Source organism: Mastomys coucha, unplaced genomic scaffold, assembly GCF_008632895.1.
Source record: "Mastomys coucha isolate ucsf_1 unplaced genomic scaffold, UCSF_Mcou_1 pScaffold8, whole genome shotgun sequence".
Taxonomy (NCBI): domain Eukaryota; kingdom Metazoa; phylum Chordata; class Mammalia; order Rodentia; family Muridae; genus Mastomys; species Mastomys coucha.
In genome coordinates, this window is record NW_022196914.1 from 27,323,734 (window position 1) to 27,331,276 (window position 7,543).

A 7,543-nucleotide genomic window follows, 5' to 3' on the forward strand; every position below is an offset into this window, starting at 1 on the left:
AGCTGATAGAGGGCTAGTGTCTGTCCTACTCTTATGGGGGAACAATGGAATGCTTTAAGTGGGGCTTAATGGGCCATCTTAGTAGGAATATGGAAGACTTTGTTGCCGAGAGGTCTATATTTTCACCTGAAGGTCACTAGTAGAAGACTGGCTTCCAGGAAGCTAGGATGAGGGTCTTAAAGCCTACACCTACAGGGACACACCTACTCCCACAAGGTCACACCTGCTCCAACAAGACCACAACTCCAAATAGTGCCACTTCCTGGGCTAAGCATATTCAAACCACCACAACAGCATAGGGGAGCCAGCTGAAGCTGCCCATGGGGATGACCTATTCACAAACAAGCTCTTCACTGGCATCCATTTCTGCTTCCTATTCCTTGTCTGTCTTGTTCTAAGGTGCATAGGGATCTTATAGGTACTGGTTGGTCCATTGGCTCCATCCAGAGATAGATCCTTCTCTTTCTCTTGTTCTGTGTTTGAGAGTTTTGGCTTTATTTTCCTCTTCTTAGGATGCCTGGAGACAGAAGGAGGAAGAAGGAGAGGATGAAGGGGAAGAGGAAGAAGAGGAAGAGGAGAGAATGGAGGAGGGAGAAAAATGAAGAGAAAGAAACAGGAGCAGAAGAAGGATGAGAGGAAGAGGAAGATAGAAGAGGAGGAAGAAGGATTTATTCCTGGACTCTGTTGCCTCTAAATGATGTAATCTCCTTGGAGAATACATCATCTAGGCTCAGGCCAAAGCCTTCCTGTCCTCACCATCAAACACCACCTCATCTTTGTCTCCCTTGCTGCAGGCAGGCAAAGATGCATGATGATCTCTGAAGTGTTTTACATAGCAGTGGAGGGCAACACTGCAGTGTGTGTGTGTGTGTGTGTGTGTGTGTGTGTGTGTGTGTGTGTGTGTGTGTGTATGAATGGCTAGCAGAGCCTGAGATTGTCCAGTTAGTCGCAGGGCCTGTTGGCCACATTTCCCTTCCCTTCCTAGCTCTTTCTGTTCTTCCCTTCCTCTTTCCCCCCTCTTCTCCATCTCTGTTCCGTTTCTTCCTTCCACTGTAAAAGTAACATGTCTGCATGCCTATGTCTAGAAGCAGAAGACACCTATGTCCTGCCCCACTCCCTCATCAGTCTGGTTCATTTCTCCAAGCACAGCTGCCCTTAACAGTTTGTCTTCCTTAATCATCTGGCGGTTACCTCCACATCTCTAAATGATTGCTCTTACAGCTCTCTTGATTTATCAACTCTAAACACCATCTATTGGCTTCCTGCTGGAACAAATGAGAATCTACCTTCACTCCTCCCACCTTCCCCTTCCCGAAAGCTGTACCACATTCTACTTTTAATTGGATAACTAAGTAATGTATCTAAGCACCTAATTCCTGTTACATCAAACCCTCCCTCCTTCCCATCCCCTAAGATGTTTCATTACCTGGATTGGAAGGAAGGTTATAACTCCCTACCTTTAACACTCTTCACTGAAGCATGTCCCAAATCCCTTCCTTCTCCTGAGATTTATAATGGACAAGCCACTGGCCATCAGCTCTCACAGACAGACAAGCATTTAGGGCTTGTTGTATAAGGACATTCCTTTATAGAGAGGGTGGCTTTCTAGAGCAGCCTGATTTTGGAGTGTCCTGTGTGTATGGCTGCTGGAGAGGGGTGGCTGGTGCCCACCCCTGGTGTGGTCTGCATACTGCTCTTTGGTTGTATTAGCCATATAGCTGGAGTTTTCTTGCCCACTGTTCTTACTGTTAAAAGCCGGGCAGTGGTGGTGCATGCCTTTAATCCCAGCACTTGGGAGGTAGAGACAGGCAGATTTCTGAGTTCAAGGCCATCTTGGTCTACAGAGTGAGTTCCAGGACAGCCAGGGCTATACAGAGAAACCCTGTCTCGAAAAACAAGACAAACAAACAAGCAAAAAAACCCAACAAAACAAAACAAACAAACAAACAAACAAAAAGAAGACATTATTTCCCAATCTAGCCTCTGATGATGAAAGAAGAAAGGACAGATAAATGTATAGAAAGGCTGAGATCAGGTAGGCCATGGTCTGTCTGATAGAACAGCACCAACTCAGATCAGCATCCTTATGTGCAGCAGAGAAGGAAGGCTTGGCAAATCTTGGTATAAGGTCTCTGTAGAAGGTCCTGGGTTCTGTTCATCCAGGAGGAGGAAGCTGCAGTGGCTATGTTTTGCACAATCTTTTCCAAACATTCTTAAATCAGAGGAAGACTTTGCTTTGACTCTGAACCTCACCGAGAGGAAAGCTTTGCTAATTTGCCTCAGTTTGAGACTGAATATTATTTTATTATATTAGTATTTCCAAGAGGAAAGCTTTGCTAATTTGCCTCAGTTTGAGACTGAGAATGTGTATTATTGACAAGGACAGAGGCAAAATCTGTTCTTGTCAATAATACACATTCACTCAGGTGTTTTTCTTTCTTTCTTTTTTTTTTAAGAAAGAACACACAAAGAAACACACAAGAAAGAATACATAGAAAGAAACTTTTGCCATTCTCTGTGTTTATTTTCTTTCTTGCCACACAGAATGTTACAAATCTAGCAGCTAAAATGACATCCATTTGTCAACTTACAAATTGAGTAGTGTTTCTCCTAGCTACAGTACAGAAGTTCCCATTTACTCACTGGAGATTATAAGGGTCTTAAGCCTCAGAGGCTGCTTCTCTCCCAGCTCCTGACCCTTCCCCATCTTCAGGGCTAGTCAAACCAGAACCAAACACTTTTCATCTTCCTGAGCTTTTTGCCTTTCCATTCCAGTTGCCCTCCAGCCATGGGGTCCCTGTGATCAGGTAAGGGTCTATCAGGATTACTTCTTCATCCCAAGCTCTTTGTAGGGGTGAAGTAGGACCTTCGGGTCACATGGGATACATGGTCACAGGCTCTCAGCATTGAGAAAGGACATCTTTGAGGGCAGCTATTCTGTCTATACATTTTTACAACACAGCTTTGCTTTTCTGCTGATCATGGGCTGGCTGTGTACTTCTAACTTGGCAGACACTTCCTCTATGTTGCAGGCTGAGATACGATTTTGTCATTGGGTAGAGCTATATGAAAGGGATTAGGACCTTTAAAAAAGGGATTCCAGAGAGCTCTCTCATCCATTCTAACGTGAAGATACAGTAAGAGGTAACGTCTGTCAACCAGGAAAGAGCTCTTGATGGACACAAAATCTGTCTTGATCTTGAACTTCTTGAACTTCAACTGTGAGAAATGCATCTCTGTCTTCCAAGAACCTCCCAGTATTTGTTACTTAAGCTCATAGACAAAAACTAAGACAAGCCCTAAACCCGCAAAGGCAAGGTCATGAACTTTGGAAGCAAATTTTTCTAGTGTGCTACTAGATATAGCCATGGGAGGCCCTTTTACCTTCACCCTTGTTTTTGGTCCCAAATTCGTGCCTGTGAGATTGGTGGTACTGTAGTTTGACCATTGGTTTGGTCCTTAAACTTTGAGATACAACTTTTCTCATTATCTCATAGATTGTCTCCCTTCCCACCACCCTGGACTTTCAGAAGACCACTGCTTTCATTTTTCAGTAAAGTGAATCACTTCTGGACCCTAGAAAAGAGGTAAGGCCAGGGGAGTCTACATGTGCAAGACCATTGTATCTTTTCCTTCATGTAACCAACACAAGAGGACAAGTCAGGCAGCACTTTGGCAAGGTGATAAAAACTATTATGCCATTGAGGACTGAGCACACATCATGTAAGTTTAGATGGAAGGACAGAACATTGGTGGGATTTTCACTCTGAAATGGTATAACTCAAATACAACTACAAAGAGTCATAGAACATGCAACAGTGAGTATTCTGTTAAGAAACAAATCAGAGGTCCCAAAGCCTGACACTATTACCGAAGCTATGGAGCACTCACAAAAAGGGACCTATCATGACTGCCTGAACTAAGTAGTACCCTCAGAGATCCCAGGGTCTCAACCACCAACCAAAGACTGCACATGGAGGGGTCTGATTGTTCTGGCAGCATGTGTATAGTAGAGGACTGCAAATTCAATCATCAATAGGAGGAGAGGACCTCGGCCCTGTGAAGGTTCTGTGCCCCAGTGTAGGGGAATGCCAGGGCCAGAAAGTGGGAGAGGGCGGGGTGGCAGGCATGGGGAAGTGGGAGGCAACAGGGGTTTGTTTTTGTTGTTCTTGTTTGTTTCTTTGTTTTTTGGAGGGGAAACTGGGAATGGAGAAATTTACATGTAAATAAAGAAAATAAAAGAAAAAAAAAAGACCCAACAAACAGCTGAAAGAGTCAGATGCAGATATTTGTACCCAGCCTATGGACAGAAGCAGCTGACCCCTGTTGTTGAATTAGGGAAGGCTGAAAGAAGCTGAGGAGAAGGGTGATCCTGTAGGAGGACCAGCAGCCTCAATTAATCTGGACCCTTGAGATCTCTCAAACACTGGACCACCAAACAGGCAGCATACACCAGCTGATATGAGGCTCCCAACACACATACAGTAGAGGACTGCTGGGTCTGTGTTCATTCAGAGATGATGCACCTAACCCTCAGGAGACTGGAGGCCCCAGGGAGTTTTGAGGTCAGGTGGGGTGGGGGGTGTGGGGTTTGGGGTGGGGACATCCAGTGGAGACAGGGGGTGGGAAGGAGGTATGGGATGTGGAACAATTGGAGGGTGGATGGGGGAATGAAATATAGAGTGTAAAAAATAAATTAATAATAATAAAAAAAGAAGCAAATCATATCCCTCATTTTTTTCCCAACAGTGTCAGGTCCCAAGGGACAAGGAAACAGTGGGGAAATGTACTAGGCTAAATGAGATCCCAGAGTTATGAAAACTAAAAGCAACCTAAGCAAGCAAAAGTTAAATAATGTCTAAAAGATATTTTTTGGGGTCCCTGATGAAATGGAATATGGAGCTTGACTAAAAGGAGTTTCCAACCAAAATTTGTTTAAGTTAAAAAAGATACCATGGCTGCCTTAGTTAGAGTTTTACTGCTGTTAACAGACACCATGACCAAGGCAACTCTTATATGGACAACTTTTAATTGGGGCTGGGTTACAGGTTCAGAGGTTCAGTTCATTATCATCAAAGTAGGAGCATGCCAGCATCCAGGCAAGCATGGTTCAGGAGAAACTGAGGGTTCTACATCTTGTTGAAGGTAAATAGAAGACTGGCTCTCAGGGAGCTGGGATCAGGGTCTTAAAGCCAACCCCCACAATGATATACTTCCTCCAACAAGGCCATACCTACTGTAACAAGACCATACCTCCTAAAAGAGGCACTCCATGGGCCACGCATATTCAAACCATCACAATGGCTATTGGTGACAATATCCTTAGGAGTGCTCTCTAAGGTGTGAGGATAAAAGGGTTATTATGCAAGTAATCTTCATTCTTGTGATTAATCAGAGTGAACGATAAAGAGAATGGAATAATATAATATGGAATCAAGGCAAATGGCATATGAGCATGTGATGGGATGTTTTGATTTTTTTTGTAGCTTTTTGTAAATTTGAATTATTTTCAAATAAAAAGTTAAAAAAATGAGAGCAACAGAAAAACACTGTGGTGAACAACCCTCCATTCATCTCAGGGCAATTGCTTTACTTGAGGGGAACTCTTTGTATTATTCTCAATGGAACTGCTTCATCTAAAGATTGCCATGTTAAAGTGGTTTGGTTGATACTGCCAAATTGCCTGGTGGCTTTTGGTTCCAGATCTCCAGGTAGAATGCTACTGAAGAACTTCCTGAGTGAAGGAGTGGGAAGTGGGTTTGGGGATGGATCCCACCTCTTTACTGAATGCCAAGAACCAGCCTTGGCTTAGATAGGGGTTGTGAGGAAGGGGTGTCTGGAAGCAGAGAAAAGAATGACTTGAAATCAATGGTGGGGTACAAGCTGACAGCCTTGTTTTCTGCTTGAAGCAGCTCTACAGAGTTCTCCAGACAGCTCCTGTAGATAGCTCAGCTCTTGCAGACCCAAGACCAGTCTTTTATTTACATATCAATTAAATTGTTTACCCAGGTTCCCTTTAGATTGTTTCGTGAATTAGCGTTTTATGACCTTAGCCCCTTGATTCTTAGAAAAAGACAGAAACTACATTTCTTTTTTTCTAACATAGTAATGAATTCAGAGATCTGCCTGCCTTTGTAGGCATTAGACAATAAACTAGCTGGGTGGGATCTGGCTCTGAGATCACCATTCCCACCATGCCTGGACTAGCTCTGTTCCAGGCTGACCTTAACCTCAGGAATCTGCCTGCTTTTGTAAGTACAAAGGATAAGCTTAGCTAGGTGGGATCTTGCACTGAGCTCACCACTCCCCAAATATTTTTTATCTCCTTCTTTCATAACTTTCTAATAAGCTGACTCATAGTGCAATTGATTTTGTTCTTTTAGGCCTGTCTGTAAAACCTCTCATATAATTCATATTGGATCCTTATATTTTTCATAGTTGAGAAATTATATATTCTGTTCAAGTTCATTGTGTTTTCATAGCTCTTTCCCACAGCCTTAAGGGCTGACTTGATGGTCACAGCATTTACCATTTTTTTGCTAAGGACATAGATACACCCTGGCCTCCTGGACTTGTGCTACTTCTAATTATCATGGAGTTATTAACCTTGGCAGGGAGACTATTTCCTGAAGAAGTAACATAAAGTAAATTATGTATACTATTACACAAACAAGCCTTATGCTTAGCAACGGACAACACTCTTGGAGGCCCAGACCCTGCTAGCCCTGCTCCAGGGGAGGGAACTGTATCACACTGTCCCTTCCACGTGACAGGACTTGGCAATTGACTGTAAGGGATGATTGTCAAGACAACAGGACATAGAGCCACTTAGAGATAAGCTTCTGGGCATGGTTGTAAGGGATTATCCAGGTTAGGTTAATGGAAGTGGGAAGAACCAACTTCACCATGGGAGGCACTGTCAAATAGGCTGGGGACCTGGACTGAGAGACAGAGAAGTGAGCCAAGCCCAAGCACCCACCCAATTTGCTTCCTTAGTACAGAAGTAATGTGATAGATTCATCAGCTGTAGCTGCCATAACAGACTGTACCACCTTGATGGACTGTACCCTTGATTAGTGAGCCCAAGCACAAGCTTTTCCAGTTAAATTGGTTTTGTCAGCATATTTTATTACTGCAACAGGAAAAGTAATGAATACACCAATTCACTAAGTTCCCAATGGAATTTGGTTGCTTTTCTCATAGCTGTGACACAATACCAGACACGAACAGGAGAGATTCATTTTGGTTCCTAGTTTGACAGTCCATCACGTCAAAGAAACCATGGTGGCAGGAACTGGAGGCGGCTCGTCACATGTGTGTGCAGTCAGGAAGAGAGAGAGGTGAATGCTGGGCTCAGCTCCCTTGATACTTTGTATTCATCCCAGGCCCCAGTCTGTAGAATGGTGTCATGAATGATGAGGGTGGGTCCTTTTGAATAGCTTTCAGCTCTGTCTGTCTTATGCCCAGCTTCTGGGTTCCTTTTTCTTCTTGTTCTGCTCACATGCGCAATACATCTTAGGCTTATCTCCATTCATTCCCAGCC